Raw genomic sequence first — 19,931 nt, 5'->3', positions numbered from 1 at the left:
AGAGGGATGTCCGACTGCCCGTTTAGGGATCAGGCTTAAACAGGCAGTCTGACATCCCTCGAGGGGTCCCAGATTGGAGAGGGTGCAGGCTGGGCTGAGGGACACCCCCCTTCCCCGTGCACGAATTTCGTGCACCGGGCCTCTAGTACAACTTAATAAAAGGAATATAAATGATCCAATAAAAAAATGGGCAATGGACCTAAATAGAATCTTTTCTAAAGAAGATAGATGGAAGGCCAAGAGACATATGAAAACATGCTGAAAATCACTAATTATCTGAGAGATGCAAATCAATACGACAATGCAGTACCATCTCACACCTGTCAGAAAGGCAATCATCAACAAATCAACAAACGACAAGTGCTGGCGAGGATGCAGAGAAAAATGAACCCTCGTGCACTTCTGGTGGAAATGCAGACTGGTGCATCCACTGTTGGAGAACAGTATGGAGTTCCCTCAAAACCTACAAATGAAACTCCCATTTGACCCAGTAATCCCACTTCTAGGAATATATCCTAAGAAACTAGAAACACCAATCAGAAAGGATGATGAACAAAAAGATCAATACTGAGGCAGTAAAGCACCGAACAGACTGTCAAATTACAGTGGGAAAGCAGGGGAGTGTTTGGGAGGGGGGGGGAAAGATCAACCAATGGACTTGTATGCTTGCATATAAGCACAACAAATGGACACAAGACACTGGGGGGGGGAGGTGTGATGAGGGCATGCAACAGGGGGTAGAGGAGGCTGGGGGAAGGTCAATGGGGAAAAAAAGGAAATATATGTACTACTACATGTAATACTTTAAACAATAAAATATTTATTAAAAATAATAGAAAAATAAAACTACAGGACTTTGAAAAATGGAATAGAGGAAGATACCAACAAATGGAAGCATATAACATGTTCATGAATTGTAAGAATTAACATCATTCAAATGTCTATGCTACCCAAAGCAATCTATAGATTCAAAGCAATCCCTATTAAAATACCAATGTAATATGTCATATTGCTAGAAAACATACTGCAAAAACTTATGTGGAACTATAAAAGACCCCAAATAGTTGCAGCAACCCTGAGAAAGAAGAATGAAGTAGGATCGAACACCATACCAGATATCAAACTATACTACAAAGCCATTATAACCAAAACAGCCTGGTACTGGCACAAAAATAGGCATGTAGGTCAATGGATCAGAACAGAGACCCCAGAAGTTGACCCACACCCTTATGGTCAATTAATATTTGTCAAAGGAGGCAAGAACATAGAATGAAGTAAAGACATTCTCCAACAAATGGTGCTGGGAAAACTGGACAGTCATTCAAAAAGATGAAACTAGACCAACAACTTACACTATACAAAAGAGTAAACTCAAGGCGGATAGATACTTAAACGTAAGGCATGAAACCATAAAAATCTTAGAGAACATAGGCAATTAAATCTCAGACATCTCACGTAGCAGTATGTTTATGGATACATCTCCTAGGGCAAAGGAAACTAAGGAGAAAATAAATAAATGGGACTACATCAAAATAAAAAGCTTCTGCATATCAAAAGAAATTATCATCAGGATGAGAAGTGAACCCACTGTGTGGGAGAACATATTTTCCAATGATACATCTGATGAGGGGTTCATATACAAAATATATAAAGTACTCATAGAACTCAACAAAAGGAGGAAAATCAATTTTAAAAACTGGCAGAAGACCTGAATAGACATTTCTTTAAAGAGGACATACAAATGGCCATGAGACACATGAAAAAATGCTCAAAGTCACTAATCAGATAAATGCAAATTAAAACCACAATGAGATATGACCTCACACCCGACAGAATGGCTGTAATTAAAAAAAAAATCAACAATCAACAAGTGCTGGGGAAGATGTGGACAAAAGGAAACAATAGCTCACTGATGGTGGCAACCCAGAATGGTGTAGCCACTATGGAAAACAGTATGGAGTTTCCTCAAAAATTGAAAATGAAACTTCTGTTTCACTCAGTAATCCCACTTCTGGGAATATATCCTAAAAATCCAAAAACACCAATCAGAAAGAATATATGCACCTCTATTTTCATAGCAGTGTTATTTACAATAGCTAAGATTTTTTTTTAAATTTCTTTATTGATTAAGGCAGGGGTCCTCAAACTTTTTAAACAGGGGGCCACTTCACTGTACCTCAGACTGGTGGAGGGTCGGACTATAGTTAAAAAAAAAAAACAAAACTATGAACAAATTCCTATGCACACTGTGGGCCCAGGACGAGTTGGCTGCTAAGCAGGACAGGCAGCGGCACCTGGTGGGCCGGATAAATGTCCTCAGCGGGTCGCATGTGGCCCACGGGCCGTAGTTTGAGGATGCCTGGTAAGGTATCACATATTTGTCCTCATCGCCCCATTCCCATTCCAAACCCCTCCCCAAACATGCCCCCACCCCCCTGTTGTCTGTGATCACTGGTTAGGCTTATATGCAAGTCCTTTGGTTGATCTCTCCCCCTTACCCCCACCCTCCCCTACCTTCCCTCTGAGGTTTGACAGTCTGATCGACGCTTCCCTGTCTCCAGGTCTGTTTTTGTTCATCAGTTTATGTTGTTCATTATTTCCCCTAGATGAGTGAGATCATGAGATACTAGAAATACACTTATAAGAACCGAAAATAAGACAAGCAATAATGATTATGCTGAGAGGCAAATAAATCAGTCTGTAGTGAGTTTCCTTCTGGGCCAACAGTTCTTTTGAGTCCCAATTTCAATGTCAAACAGTTCCTTATGTGTACATGTCAGCAATGATATTTCAGTTCTGGATGGTGGACAAATGGTGGTAATGCAGGTCCGACCCTCTCTGGTTTGGTCCTGGGCAACCTGCAGTGATGCACAGCTGCTGACTGCTAGTATGGCAAGGCGTCATCAGTGTCTTCCATCTCTGGACTGTTTCTCTTCTGTCTTCATGGCTGGAGCAGTCCTGTCAATTCCTCTCTGTTGCAGGAATCCACATGGTCTTGGAGTTGTTTTCTGAAAATATACAACCTATTCTTGACCAAAAGTTAATAAAGGAATACTTTCTATAAATTTGACTTGAGATCCTTTTTCATTTTTTGCCCCAAATTTTCCTTTGGCTTGTTTTGACACCATGTGTGTTTTTCATGGGTGTCTTGCTGTTAGCATTACAAATGAAAGTTAATTTTCTAAAGTAAAAATTTTCTAGATGTAATTTACTTACAGGATATTTTTCCTTACATGATATTCTTCTACTATCCCCCCTTTTTGATTTAAATATTAGGACGCTTTTGGAAATTTTATAATGTAGTCTTGATAGCTTTTAAATTTTAATTTTTTGCACCAAAATATGACTGCTTTAGTTTCATTACATGTTACACAATTTTACCATGAGATGAACTACCAATAAAAATTTTAGTTACCACTTTAGGAACAGCTTTTTGTCCAGTACCATTAATTTTTCTGGAATATTCACTTATTTCAATTAGCCAATTTAAATTAGTCTGAGAACTTAACTACTATTTTACTGTCAAATTTCATACTCTAACAGCAATCTTATTTTATTTTGTAAATATTAGTGGAAAGGGTTATTTGCCTTCCTGAGTAGGCCCTGAGCATTCCTGGTGCTAGGCTGGATTTAGATATCGAAAACCCACTTCCCCACACCATGGGTACAAGACAACTCAAGTCTTGTTGCAGTGAGAGGGCAGCTGCTGTCAGCCAAGTCTCTGTCTGTTTCCTGGGTCTCTATTTGCCCTGGGCATGGGAAACGAAGCAGCCATGGGGGCAGGAGACCTCCCTCAGAAGGGGTGAGGGTTCAGGCCCCTGAAAAGTTGGGGGTGTGAGGGTCTATGCCCCACCTCTGTTGACCCCCTAGTTCTTTCCTGATGGCCCCTCTGCGACTGAATAGCTAAGATTTTGAAACAGCTCAAGTGCCATCAGTAGCTGCATGATAAAAAAGCTGTGTGACATTTACAGTATGGAATACTATGCAGCTGTAAAAAAGAGGAATCTCTTACCCTTTGGGACAGCAGGGATGAACCTGGAAAAGTTTATCCTAAGTGAAATAAGCCAATCTGAGAAAGACAAATATCACATGATCTTAGTTATTCATGGAATCTAATGACCAAAATGAATTGACCCACAAAATAAGACTTGAAGTATGGAGGCATGGAATAGACTGACATATCTCAATGTTGGCTTGGAGGGATGAGAAGAGTTAAACCAACAAACTGATATACTTATATACATAGCTCATGGACATGGGCAATAGGGTAGTGAAGACCTGGGGGTGGGTTGGTAGAGGCTGGGATGAGGGGTGTAAAGGAGGGAGATATGGGAGATATCTGTAAGACTATCAACAATAAAAAATAAAGTAAAATAAGAATCTCCACTCTCACCACTGCTAATTAGCATAGTATTGGAAGTTCTATTTACTGTGATCCTAACTAATAAAAGAGTAATATGCAAATTAACCATCACTCCACTACACTCACAAGCCACGCCCACTAGCCAATCAGGAGCGAGTATGCAAATTAACCCAACCAAGATGGCTGCGGCCACGGAGCTAGCAGGAGTCTTGGGTTTCCCTTGTAATGGAGGAAGCCAAGCTTTCCACACACCCTGGCTGGCCTAGGCTTCCACTCAAGGCTACAAAGTTTCAATTGTAGAAGATAAATAAATCCCAGATACCAGGGCCTCTGCTTGGGTTGCTGGGGGGTGTGGCCAGCCTGCAAACCACCACAGGCCTCTCACCCAGGCTGCCCCATGCCCTAAGGGAACCCCCACCCTGATCCAGGACACCCTTCAGGGCAAACCAACTGGCCCCCACCCATGCACCAGGCCTCTATCCTATCTAATAAAAGAGTAATATGCAGATTGACCATCACTCCAACACACAAGAGGGCTGCCCCCGTGTGGACACAAGATGGCCAGCAGGGGAGGGCAGTTGGGAGGGACCAGGTCTGCAAGGGATGGAAGTTGTGGGTGATCAAGTCTGCAGGGGAGGGCAGTTAGGGGTGACCAGGCCGGCAGAGGAGGGAAGTTGGGGGTGACCGGGCCTACAGGGAAGGGCAGTTGGGGGGAACCCAGGCCTGCAGGGGAGGGCAGTTAGGGGCCAACATCCTGGCAGGGGAGCAGTTAGGCATCAATCAGGCTGGCAGGGGAGTGGTTAGGGGGTGAGCAGGCTGGCAGGCAGAAGCAGTTAGGGGCAATCAGGAAAGCAGGTAGGCAAGCAGTTGGAAGCCAGCAGTCCTGGATTGTGAGAGGGATATCTGACTGCCCATTTAGGCCCAAACCTACCAGGATCGGGCCTAAATGGGCAGTCAGATATCCCTCAAGGGGTCCCAGATTGGACAGGGTGCCAGCTGGGCTGAGTGACACATACCCCCATGCATGAATTTCATGCACCCGGCCTCTAGTAAAGTATAAACAGATAAATAAATAACTTAGATTATGGATAGGAAGAAATAAAAATATCCATTTTTGCAAATGATGTGATTGTGTTAAAAATTCTCATAATTTACACATAATTTATAAAAAGTGCATTCAGGAAAGTTGCAAAATATATAATTAACACACAAAAATCTATTGTATTTCTAAATACCAAACAATAACATGTGAAAAACAAATTTAAGAGATAATACCATTTACTGCCACTCTAAAAATATAAATTACCTAAATATAAATGTAGGAAATGATGTTCAGAATCTGTATGCTAAAATATTGCAAAATTATGATAGAGGGAATCAGAGACTGAAATAAACAGAGAGAATATTATGTTCATGAACTGGAACTCTCAGTTTTGAAAATATATAAATTTTATTTGAAATTGACATACAATTTTAATAAAATTTCTACCAAAACCTGTAAAGTTGTTGTAGACATAGACAAGATCCTTCTAAAATGTTTAAGGATAGGCCTAGAATAGCTACAATAGTATATTCAACACAATGCCTATCAGAACATCAATGGAGTATTTTATAGAACCAGAACATATATTACAAAAATTCATATGGATCCACAAAAGACCACAAATAGCCACAGTAATATTGAGGAAGAAGAACAAAGTTGGAGGGATCACGCTTCCTGATATCAAACTACTATAAGGCCATAGTAATCAAAACACATGTTACTGGTGTAGAAACAGATATATAGATCAATGGAACAGAGTAGAGAGTCCAGAAATAAACTTATAATTTTATTGTCAATTAAAATTTGACAAAGGAGGCAAGAATATACAATGGGAGTAAAGATAGTTAATTCGATAAATGGTGGCAAAAAATTAGACAATTACCTGCAAAAAATGAAATTAGACCACTTTCTTACAACATACAAAATAATAAACTCAGAATGAATTAAAATCTTAAATGTAAAACTCAAAATTATAAAAATCCTAGAAGAAAACAAGCCCTAAAATCTCAGATGTTTCTCATAGCAATAGCTGATATATCTCCTTGGTCAAGGGAAACAAAAGAAAAAAAGAAAAAAATGGAATTACATCAAACTAAAATGATTTTGCACAGAAGAAGAATCTATCAACAAAATGAAAAGACAATCCACTGAATGGGAGAACATATTCACCAATGATACATCTAATAGAGGGTTAATATTCAAAATTTATAAAGAATTTATACAGCTCAACACCAAAAAACCAAAAAAAAAAACAAGCAAACAAAAAAACACAATCCAATTTAAAAAAGGGTAAAGGACATGAATAGACACTTCTCCAAAGAGGACATACAGTTGGCTAATAGACATGAAATGATGCTCAACATTATTAATAATCAGAAGATTGCAAATTAAGACTTCAAGAAGATAGCACTTCACACCTGTCAGAATGGCTATCACCAAAAATTCAACAAACAAGTGCTGGCGAGGATGTGCAGAAAAGAGAACCCTCATGCACTGTTGATGGCAATGAAGATTGGTTGTAGTTTTCTCAGAAATTTAAAATAGAACTTCCTTTTGACACAGCAATGCCACTTCTGAGAATATATCCTGCAACACCAAAACACTGATTCAAAAGAACATATACACCTCTATATTCATTGCAGCATTGTTTTCAACAGACAAGATCTGGAAAAAGCCCAAGTGCCCATCAGTAGATGAGTGGACACAAAAGCTGTGGTACATTTACACATTTACTATTCGGCCATAAAAAAAAATAAGAAAATATTACTTTTTGCGACAGTAAGAATGGACCTGAAGAGTATTATGCTAAGTGAAATAGGCCAGTTAGAGAAAGACAAATACCATATAATCTCACGTATATGTGGTATCTAATGAATAAAATAATTTAACAAACAAAATAGAAATAGAAGCATAGATACATAGAACAGACTGACAGCTGTCAGAGGGGAGGGAAGTTGGAGGGCTGAGTGAAAAAAGGTGAAGGGATTAATCCTATCTAATAAAAGAGTAATATGCAGATTCACCATCACTCCACAAAAGATGGCTGCTCCCATGTGGTCAAAGATGGCTGCCCCCATGTGGACACAAGATGGCCACCACAAGATGGCCAGCAGGGGAGGGCAGTTGGGAGGGATCAGGCCTGCAAGGGAGGTCAGTTGTGGGCCATCAGGCAGCAGGGGAGGGCAGTTGGGAGGGACCAGGCCTGCAAAGGAGGGCAGTTAGGGGTGACCAGGCCAGCAGAAGAGGGAAGTTGGGGGTGACTGGCCCTGCAGGGAAGGGCAGTTGGTGGGGGGTACCCAGGACTGCAGGGGAGAGCAGTTACGGGGGGGACCAGGCCTGCAGGGGAGGGCAGTTAGGGGCAATCGGGCTGGCAGGAGAGCAGTTAGGCATCAATCAGGCTGTCAGGGGAGTGGTTAGGGGGTGATCAGGCTGGCAGGCAGAAGCAGTTAGGGGCAATCAGGAAGGCAGGCAGACGAGCAGTTGGGAGTCAGCAGTCCTGGATTGTGAGAGGGATGTCCGACTGCCCGTTTAGGCCCAATACTACCAGGATCGTGCCTCAATGGGCAGTCGGACATTCCTTGAGGGGTCCCAGATTGGAGAGGGTGCAGGCTGGGCTGAGGGACAACCCCCCCTCCGTGCACGAATTTCGTGCACAAGGCATATATATATATATATATATATATATATATTACAGACAACAATATGGTGATCTTCAGAGTGAAAGTGGGGAAGGGGAGGTGGAAGATGGCAAAGGTGAATAAATAGAGATAAAGACTTTGCTTGGGGCCATAGGTGCATGATGTAGTGTACAGATGATGTTTTGTTTAGTCGTACACTTGAAACCTGTATGGTTTTATTTACCAATGTCACCTCAATAAATTCTATAAAAATAGCAAAAACAATCTTTAAAAATAAGAATATGTTGGGATGAATTGCACTATCCAATACTAAATTATTTTATATAGCTACACTAATTAAGATGTGTGATATTGGTGGAGGAAAGGTGACGTAGATCATTAGAACAGAGTAGAGAATCTTGAAATAGTTCCACATGAATATTCTCAACTAATTTTTTACAGTGGTTCCAAAGCAACTCAATAAAGGAAGAAAAGGCCCTTCAATATAGGGATGAAGCAATAGGGAGAAAACACTTGACCTAAGTCTTCCATATTTTATAAAAATTAACTCAAAATAGATCATAAATTTGAGTGTAAAATGTGAAACTAAAACTTATTTTTAAAAAAACATAGGGTCCAGACTGCTGGCGCTGTTGGTTGTATCATCATCTTATGCACCAAAAGTTTGCAGGTTCAAGTCCCAGTCAGGGCACATACCCAGGTTGTGTGTTCAATCCCTGGCTGGGCAGCCCCATCTCTCACATCTATGTTTCTCTCTCTGTCTCTCTCTCTTTCACTTCCTCTCTCTAAAAGCAATAAAAATTTCCTCATGTGGGATTAAAAACAAAGCAAGCCATAGGATAAAATCTTTAGTTTCCAGGGCTAGAAAAAAGTTCTTAGACTTAATACTGAAAGCACAATCCAGGGTATAAAAATTGATACATTGTAACTTCATAAAATTTCAAAACATGCTCTGCAAAAGACCCTTGAAGAAGATGAAAAGACAAGGTACAAACTAAGAGCTCATATTTTTAAACCATATATCCAGCATGTGGTGAGTATCTACTAATATATGTCTCTCAAACTAAACCATACAGTCCAGTTAGAAAATAGGCAAAAGCCATGAACAGATATTTCACCCAAGAGGGTATCACAAGGATCAAACATAAATTGCATCTCAAGTTGGTTTGGAGAAAGTATGTTAGGTGAACCCTAGTGTCTTACTGTAAACTCTTTTCTAAGAACTTGAATATAACATAAAGTATATCAATTTTGGATTACTTTCTAGGGAGCCTAAAATAGTTAAACTATAAGATACTTTGAATGAGGCAGGTATCCTAGCATCAAGGATGGCTTGAGAATGAGGCATGTGTCTTTTTCTTAAAAGATAATTTCATCTGAGGAAAAATTATTTGTAGAATACAATATCAGATGAATAGTAACAAATTTGTAATATCAAAAAGTGAATGCAACAAAATTATTCCGGGTAAACAAATATACAATTTAAAGGCCATCTATGGTTGTTATAGTAAACTTCCATCACATCATATAAAGAAACTAGACACACCTTGTAAAAATAAAGTTATTTGCCTCTAGTAAATAAATATTTAACTTTTTAAGTTTCTGTATTATGTTTTAAAAATATAGTCAAATAGTAGTGACATGTTGGGCTATCACTTTCAAATAAAATCTGTATTAATAAAAGGGTAATATGCCAATTAGACCAGATATCTTCTGGACATCCTTCCGGACAAAGCCACAGCCGTTGATGGTGGCTGTCGCTGTGAGGGCCGGGCCGAGGCTCAGGCAAGCCACAGCAGCTGGCAATGGCAGCAGCAGCAGCAGCGTGATGGGGGCTTCACCTTCCACTGATTGGCCCCGTGGCCTCTCGCAGAGGGAGGCCAGACTGCAGGGAGCCGGCCTAAGCTGTCAGTAGAACATACCCTGAGGGCTCCTGGACTGTGAGAGGGCACAGGCCCAGCTGTGGGACCCCCCACCAAGCCTCTAGTAAAACTATAAAAAACCTTAGCTATACAGAGCTTGAGGCTATAGATCCAGACATTATTCTACTTGGTAGCAATTTATGTGAGTTATATAAATAGTATCTAAGAAGAAAAGTTAGCCTATATAAGGTAGGTTTACATATCCAAACCTAAAAGCTGTTGAAAAAAGTCACATTTTTAACTTTTCAGTTGGCTTCAATAAAAAGTAAATTGTATAGCCCTGGCTGGGTTGCTCGGTTGGTTGGAGCATCATACCATTCACCAAAAGGTTGTGGTTTCAATTCCCATTCAGAGTGCATACCTAGGTTGTGGGTTTGATTCCCAGTCTGGGCAAGTATGAGAGGCAACGGGTTGATGTTTCTCTCTCTCTCTCCCTTCCTCTCTCTGAGATCATCCATATTTTATAAAAATTAACTCAAAACAAATCATCATAAGTTTGACTGTAAAATGTAAAATGTAAAACTAAAACTTATTAAGTCTTATATGAGTTCTCTATACTTGTTTAAAACCATTAAGCCCTGATCTTTATTATCTCCTACCTTCTGCTCACTCTGGGCTTTTCTTGTTGCTCTCTTTCTAATTCTTTAAGTTGTAGAGTTAGATGATTTACTACCCTTTTTTTCTTCTTTTTTGAGGTAGGCCTGTAGAGCTATAAACTTCCCTCTCAGGACTGCTTTCATTGTGTCCCATAGGATTTGCATTGTTGTGTTTTTATTGACATTACTTTCCAGGATGTTTTTAATTTCTTTTTGATCTCTTTGGTAACCCAATCATTGTTTAATAGCATGCTATTCAGCTTCCAAGTGTTTGAATTTTTTGGATTGTTTTTATTGTAGTTTATTTCTAATATTATGCCATTGTGGTCTAAGAAGATGCTTGATATGATTTCAATCATGAATTTGGGGAGACTTTGCTTGTGACCCAATATGTGGTCTAATTTTGAAAATGTCCCATTCCGTGGCTTTGGGGCGAAATGTTCTGAAGATGTCAATTAAGTCCATCTGATCTAGTGAGTCATTTAGGATTGCTGTTTCTTTGCTATTTTTTTGAATAGAGGATTGATCCAGTGATGTCAGTGGTGTATTAGTGACTTTGTTTATTTTCTCTTCAGTTTCCATTTCCCTAGAAGCAGTATACAAACAAGTACCTTTCAATAATAACTTTAAACATAAATGGACTATATACTCCAATCAAAAGACATTGAGTGACTGAATGGATAAAAAAAAACATGACCCATATATATACTGTCTACAAGAGACCCACCTCAGAACAAGGGACTCACACAGACTGAAACTCAAGGGATGGAAATATATCTTTCAGGCAAATGGAAATGAAAAAAAAAAGCTGGGATAGCAATACTTATATCTGACAAAATAGACCTCAAAGTGAAGGCCATAACAAGATATAAGGAAGGCCACTTCATAATACTAAAGGGATCGATACAACAAGTGGATATAACCTTGATAAACATACATGCACCCAATGCAGGAGCACCCAAATACATTAAAAAAACTCCTGGAAGATATCAAGGGAGAGATTGACAGCAATACAATCATAGCAGGGGAAGGTGGGGGAGGGTGGGGGTAAGGGGGAGAGATCAACCAAAGGACTTGTATGCATGCATATAAGCCTAAACAATGGACACAGACAACAGGGGGCATGAGGGCATGAGTGGGGGTTTGGGGGGATAATGGGGCAATACGGACACATATAAAACACCCTAATCAATAAAGAAATTAAAAAAAAAATAAAACAGCAAAGCATGAAAGTTTGAAAAAAATAAATAAAATAAAACCATTAAGCCACCTACCCTGGAAGCTTCAACATTATACTTTCCTTAAGTCATTCTTTTAGCAGCAATTTTTAGAGTCACAAATTATGCTAATCAATACAAGAACTATATTTAATTTAATGATTTTGGGCCCGATGAAAGCAGCCTTATTTCTTATTTATTTATTTATTTATTTTTTAAAATTTTTATTGATTTTTTACAGACTGGAAGAGAGAGGGATAGAGAGTTAGAAACATCAATGAGAGAGACACATCGATCAGCTGCCTCCTGCACACTTCCCACTGGGGATGTGCCCACAACCAAGGTACATGCCCTTGACCAGAATTGAACCTGGAACCCTTGAGTCTGCAGACCTACGATCTATCCACTGAGCCAAACCAGTTATGGCTCCTCATTTGTTGATTTCCTGATGGTCGCCATTCTGAGAGGTGTGAGATGATATCTCATTGTTTTGTTTTGCATCTCTTGGATGATTAGTGACTTTGAGCATGTTTTCATAAGTCTCTCAGGCTTCTGTATGTCCTCTTTTGAAAAGTGTCTATTTAGGTCCTTTGCCCAGTTTTTGATTAGATTGTTTATCTTCCTTTTGTTAAGTTGTATGAGTTCTCTGAAAATTTTGGAGATTAAACCCTTATGTGAAATAGCATTGGCAAATATGTTCTCCCATGCAGTAGGCTTTCTTACTGTTTTGTTGATGGTTTATTTGCTGTGCAAAAACTTTTTATTTTGATGTAGTCCCATTTGTTTATTTTCTCCTTAGTCTCCATTGCCCTAGGAGCTGTGTCAGTAAAGATATTACTATGACATATGTCTGCTATATTGCTGCCTATGGAGTCTTGTAGGATTTTTATGGTTTCCAGTCTTACATTTAAGCCCTTTAGCCATTTTGAGTTTGTTTTTGTGTATGGTGTAAGTTTGTGATCAAGTTTTTTTGTTTTGTTTTGTTTTGTTTTGTTTTTGCATGTATTTTACCAAATGTCCCAGCACCATTTATTGAAGAGTCTGTCTTGAATCCTTTGTATGCTCTTGCCTCCTTTGTCAAATATTAATTGAGCATAACAGCTTGGGTCAATTTCTGGTTTCTCTATTCTATTCCATTGGCCTATATGTCTGTTCTTGTGCCAGTACCAGGCAGTTTTGAGAACTGTGGCTTGGTAATATAGCTTGATATCTGGTACTGTATTCCTTCCAAATTCGTTCTTCTTTCTCATGATTGCTGTGGCTATCCAGGGTCTGTTTTTATTCAAGATGAATTTTTTGAGAGTTTGTTCTAGATATTTGAAGTACAACATTGGTACTTTAATGGGGATTGCATTGAATCTGTAGATTGCTTTGAGTTGTATGGACATTTTAATGATGTTGAGTCTACCAATCCATGAACATGGTATGTTCTTCCATTTGTTTATGTCTTCCTCCCTCTCATTTTCAATATCCTGTGGATTTCCAAGAAGAGGGCTTTTACCTACTTAGTTAAGTTTATTCTTAGGTGTCTTAATTTTCTTGGTGCAATGGTAAATGGGATTTTTTTTCATTTCTTTTTTCTGTGAGTTAATTATTGGTGTATAAAAGGCCATAGATTTATGGGTGTTAATTTTGTATCCTGCTACATTGCCAAATTCATTTATTAGGTCTAGCAGTTTTTTGATGCAGTCTTTGGTATTTGCTATGTATAGTATCATGTCATCTGCAAATAAGGACAGTTTTACTTCTTTTCTAATTTGGATGTCTTTTATTTCTTGTCTGATCACTATGGCTATCACTTCCAGTACTAAATCAAACAGGAGTGGTGAAAGTGGGCATCCTGTCTTGTTCCTGTTCTTAGGGGAAATGAGTTTAGTTTTTGCCAATTGAGTATGATGTTGACTGTAGGTTCGTCATATAAGGTTTTTATTTTTTTAATTTAATTTAATTTTTAAAGTATTTCAAATAGTAATACATATATCTCTTTTTTTCCCCATTGACCTTCCCCAGGCTCCCCTACCTCTTGGCACATGCCCTCATACTGCCCCAGTGTCTTGTGTCCATTGGATGTGCTTATATGCATGCATGCAAGTCTTTGGTTGATCTCTTTCCCACCTCCCCAACACTCCCCAGCCTTCGTGCTGTAATTTGACAGTCTGTTAGATGCTTAACAGCCTCTATATCATCTTTTTATTCATCATTTTATGTTGTTCGTTATATGCCATAAATGAGTGAGATCATGTGGTATTTTTCTTTCATTGCCTGGCTTATTTCACTTAGCATAATGCTCTCCAGTTCCATCCATGTTGCTGCAAATGCTAAGAATTCCTTCTTTTTTATAGCAGCATAGTATTCCATTGTGTAGATGTGCCATAGTTTTCTAATCCACTCATCTGCTGATTGACATTTAGGCTGTATACAAATCTTAGCTATTGTAAACTGTGCTACTATGAACATAGGGGTGCATATACCCTTTCTGATTGGTGTTTCTAGTTTCTTGGGATATATTCGTAGAAGTGGGATTACTGGGTCAAATGGGAGTTCCATTTTTAGTTTTTTGAGGAAACTCCATATTGTTCTCCACAGGGGCTGCACCAGTCTGCATTCCTACCAGCAGTGCACGAGGGTTCCTTTTTCTCTGCATCCTTGCCAGCACTTGTCATTTGTTGATTTGTTGATGATAGCCATTGTGACAGGTGTGATATGGTACTGCATTGTCGTTTTGATTTGCATCTCTCAGATAATTAGTGACTTTGAGCATGTTTTCATATGTCTCTTGGCCTTCCTTCTGTCTTCTTCTGAAAAGTATCTATTTAGGTCCATTGCCCATTTTTTTATTAGATCATTTATCTTTCTTTTTTTAAGTTGTAGGAGTTCCCTGTAAATGTTGGAGACTAAACCTTTATTAGTGATAACATTGGCAAATATGTTCTCTCATACATTGAGCTTATTGTTCTTTTGTTGATGGTTTCTTTTGCTGTACAGAAACTTTATTTTGATGTAGTCCCATTTGTTTATTTTCTCTTTAGTTTCCATTGTCCTAGGAGCGGTATCAGTGAAAAAATTGCTTTGGCATATGTCTGAGATTTCGCTGCCTATGAATTCCCCAAGTATTCTTATGGTTCCCTGTCTTATGTTTAAGTCCTTTATCCATTTTGACATTATTTTTGTGTATGGTGTAACGTGGTAGTCGAGTTTCATTTTTTTGCATGTATCTGTCCAATTTTCCCAACACCATTTATTGAAGAGACTGTTTTGACTCCATTGTATGCTGTTGCCTCCTTTGTCAAATATTAATTGTGCATATTGTTTTGGGTCTATATCTGGATTCTCTATTCTATACCATTGATCTATATGTCTGTTCTTGTGCCAGTACCAGGCTGTTTTGAGGACAGTGGCTTTGTAATACAGCTTGATATCTGGTATTGAGATCCCACCTACTTTGTTTTTCTTTCTCAGGATTGCTGCAGCTATTCGGGGTCATTTTTTATTCCAGATGAATTTTTGGAGAGTTCTTTCTAGGTCTGTGAAATATGCTCTTGGTATTTTAATGGGGAGTGCATTGAATCTATAGATTGCTTTGGGTAGTATGGACATTTTGATGATGTTGATTCTACCAATCCATGAACATGGTATGTTCTTCCATCTGTTTATTTCTTCCTCTATGTCTTTTTTCAGTGTCCTGTAGTTTTCCACGTATAGGTCTTTTACCTCCTTAGTTATGTTAATCCTAGGTATCTAATTTTTTGGTGTGATGGTAAATGGGATTGCCTTTTTAGTTTCTCTTTCTGTAAGTTCACTATTGGTGTATGGAAATGCCATGCATTTCTTGGCATTAATTTTGTATCCTGCTACATTGATGAATTCATTTATTAAGTCTAATAGTTTTTTGATGGATTCTTTAGGCTTTTTTATGTACAATATCATGTCATCTGCGAATAAGGACAGTTTTACTTCGTCTTTTCCAATTTGGATGCCTTTTATTTCTTCTTCTCGTCTGATAGCAATAGCTAGTACTTCCATTACTATGTAGAACAGGAGTGTTAAGAGTGGGCATCCCTGTCTTTTTCCTGTTCTCAGTGGAAATGGTTTTAGTTTTTGCCCTTAAGTATGATGTTGGCTGTGGGTTTGTCATATAAGGCTTTTATTATGTTGAGGTATGATCCTTCTATTCCCACCTTGCTGAGAGTTTTTATCAAGAAAGGGTGTTGGATTTTGTCAAATGCTTTTTCTGCATCAATTGATATGACTATGTGATTTTTATCACTCAATTTGTTTATGTGATTTATCACGTTTATTAATTTGCGGATATTGTACCATCCTTGCATCCCTGGGATAAATCCTACTTGGTCATGGTGTATAATCGTTCTGATGTTCTGCTGGATGCAATTTGCTAGAATTTTGTTGAGGGTTTTGCCATCTATGTTCATGAGGAATATTGGCCTGTAATTCTCTTTCATTGTGTTGTCTTTATCTGGTTTTGGTATTAGGGTAATGCTGGCTTCATAGAATGAGCTTGGAAATATTCCTTCCTCTTGAATTTTTGGAATAGTCTGAGGACAATAGGTTTCAATTCTTCCTTGAATGTTTGGTAATACTCCTGTGAAGCCATCTGGCCCTGGGCTTTTTTTTTTTTTTGCTGGAAGCTATACAAAGTGATGAATAGCAAGAACCTACAACCAAGATTACTCTACCCATCAAAGCTATCATTCAGAATTGAAGGTCAGATAAAGAGCTTCACAGATAAGAGAAAGCTAAAAGAGATCATCACTGCCAAACCAGTACTATATGAAATGCTGAAGGGTATTCTCTTAGAAGAGGAAGAAGAAGAAAAAGGTAAAGATAAAAATTATGAACAGCAAAAATACAACAAATACATATCTATCAACAAGTGGATCTAAAAATCAAATGAATAAAAAAAACTGTTTAACAGAATAAACTGGTGAATATAATAGAATCAGGGGCATAGAAAGGGAGTGGACTGACAATGCTCGGGGGGAAGGGAATGTGCAGGGTGCAGGAAGAGACTGTACAAAAATCATACACCTATGGATGAGGACAATGGGGAGGGGAGGTAAGGGCAGAGAGTGGGGTGGGAACCCGGTGGAGGGGAGCTATGGGGGTGGGGGAAGAGGAACAACTGTAATAATCTGAAAAATAAAAATTTATTTAAAAAATGAAATTGAGAAAAGGAAAAAAAAGTAAGAGAGAAAAGAAAGAGAATAAAAAAGAAGAGGGGAAAAAAACTATTTATATGAGGAGAAAACTCCAATAGAACAGCCACTAATCCCAACAAATGCAAGCAACAAATACTTAGAGATGAATGCAAACTACAAACAACAACTGATATCAACTGAGGTGAGGAAAAACAGAATCAAAATACAAACAAAAACAAAACAAAAAGTAAAAACGAAGTAATCTCACAAACAAACATAAAAAAAACAATCTAATCAACAATCAAGCAAATAACAACAAAAGGACAGAGAGAAAAAAATTTGGATAGTGAAGAAAGAGAAGAGAGGGGGTGTGTATGGACTTGGAGCAGGGGATTGGAAATTAGATATATAAGTAGGGTAAAATTTTAACAGGGGGTAAAAAGAAGGAGTAGGGAAATTCTAAAGCAGGAATAGGGTAAGAGAAACAGGACAACAAAAGGGGAAAAGTGAGGAAAAGAGTGTTGGAATAAATGTAAGGTTGAGATAGAGTAAAATGATGCTAAAGGAAAGATGAAAATAGAATGTAGAACACTAATCCCAAAATAAAATAAAGAGAAAATAAAATGACACTTAAAAAAAAGGTGAAATAGTAGTGGTAATAATACTGATTAAAAATAAAAATGTAACAATTAAAAAGGTAAAATCAAGTGAGGAAAAAAAAATTAGTTTCCTAAGTAAAAGATGAAAAAAAAAGTGCAGTAGTGAAGGTCATTCACTTCCTCTCCTGTTCTGTTTGGCATGCCTGTTTCCTAGTCAGGACAGTATTGAAGATCCCTCCATTCCACTGCTCCTCAGTGTTGTAAGCCACAGTCCTGATTTTCAAGCAGGCAGTACTTCTTTGTTTCTTATACTCCTTTATTTGTGTTTACACAATAGTCAATTTGTGATTTAACCCCTGGGTGGCAGTGTTTCTGGATTGACCTCCGGGTCTATAACTCCTCTCTAGCTAGTGCTTAGATTTTGTTTTCCCTGTCGCACTTAATACTGGTTTGGGTGAATGCGCTGCCCCAGAGCTGGTTATCTGATCGTTATTCCCCGCTCTGATCCCCAGGTTCCACAAAAACAACATTCCCCTGCAGTCTCTTAGAATTTCCTCAATTGGGTGATCCTGTGTACCGGGCTTAGTAATCAAAAGTAATGATTTAAAGAGAAAAGAAAAAAAAAAAAGCCAGAGTAAGTGCTGGAACTCCCGACTTTTACCCTCTGGCAATGCACACAACTCTATGATCCTCTCTGTGTATCTCTTTTTCCCCTTGGCACTAAGCAGCCAGCACACTGGTAAAAAATTCCCTCTTCCTTTTTGCACCCAGTCCAGCTATGGGTTGATTTTTAGAGTTCCCTTCTGTTAGTAGCCCCTGAGGATCCCCTTCCAACATTTGTGGATCAGGGCCATGGATTTTGTGGGACGGAGACTTCCCCCAACATCTAGATCCTGTTTTGGGCATTTCTCTCTCCAGCCTGGATCGCAGACCTCACCTTTCCCTAGGCGTAATCTGACCTTTCCTTGAGAAGGTGCAGAACTCCTCCAAGTCAGTGTATTCGTGCTGCCTGAGATACGGTGTTCCTGGGTTTGCAGTTGGTCCCTGGGTGTTCTGTTTGTAGAGTCGTGGAATGTATAGGCTTCTCATAACAGCCACTCTCCCCTTCAAGATGGCACGGTCTCTGCGGTAGAGCACGTTGCTCCAGGAGAGATTTCAACAGCAGTGTAGGCTGCGGTCAGGGGAACCACCTCTGGTAGTCCCCAACAGTCCCTTGGAGTATAGTTGACCCTCACCCACAAATATACACTCCCCGTACATCCACACACTCTTTTCGTTCTCTCAGTCACATACTATCTTGCAGTCTGCCTTCCCGTCAGCAGCCATCTTCCCAATCCTGTCATTTAAGGCTTTTAATATGTTGAGGTGCGATCCCTCTATTTACACTTTGCTGAGAGTTTTTATCAAGAAAGGGTGTTGGATTTTGTCAAATGCTTTTTCTGCATCGATTGATATGATTTTGTGATTTTTGTCTCTCAATTTGTTTATGTGATGTATCACAGTCTCATTTCTTGTTTATCCTATGTCACAATGATTGTCCTCACAATACACTTACTTAACTGTGCAGCTCTTGAACTTAACTTACAATGCTCTTCTCACTCCTTTTTTTTCCACATTAATTTACATGAGCAAAACTCCCCATTCTTCCATTGGGAGACTAAATTTTTATGATTAGCTTTTTTTTGTCAGTTGGGACTCTAATAAAATAGATGTTGACATGGAGGATCAATGTAAGGAGTTTATTTGCTGTAATGCATATGAAATATAACATAAAGGGGAAGCCTTTAGTCTTCAAAATTAATCTGACACCTATAGAAACAAAAAGCAAAAGTACATGTTTGGACAAGGAGACCATCAGTCCATAATGGAGATCTAACATCTTGGCCAATTCAAGAATATTATTCAGAACAAAAATAACTGTTAGATAATTACAAATTAGATATCTATGCCACTTAAAAGTTATTTACTGGGACTGTCTAGAAAACACACACACATACATCATTGCTGAAGTAAAGGGGGAACCTGAAGCTGTTAACATCTGGACAATGACAATTATTTGTGTTCCTCATAGTGCTACTTCTGTTACCACAGCCATACAAGGTCTTCACAACTCCATTTCCCTTATCTGTCTATCAAGATCATAAAAGAAGATATAATTAGCCTAGGAAATATCAACCTCAAGGTAAAAAAGGTAATACTTATTATTTTAAGTGTAAAAAAAACATGTTAGAGAAAGATTTCATTTTTTTAATATATTTTATTGATATTTTACAGAGAGGAAGGGAGGAGGATAGAGAGTTAGAAACATCGATGAGAGAGAAACATCGATCAGCTGCCTCCTGCACACCTCCTACTGGGGATGTGCCCACAACCAAGGTACGTGCCCTTGACCGGAAT

This window comes from Plecotus auritus (genome assembly GCF_963455305.1).
Source record: "Plecotus auritus genome assembly, chromosome: X".
Classification (NCBI taxonomy): domain Eukaryota; kingdom Metazoa; phylum Chordata; class Mammalia; order Chiroptera; family Vespertilionidae; genus Plecotus; species Plecotus auritus.
The sequence above is the reverse complement of the archived record's forward strand: the minus strand, read 5'-3'. Positions refer to the sequence as shown.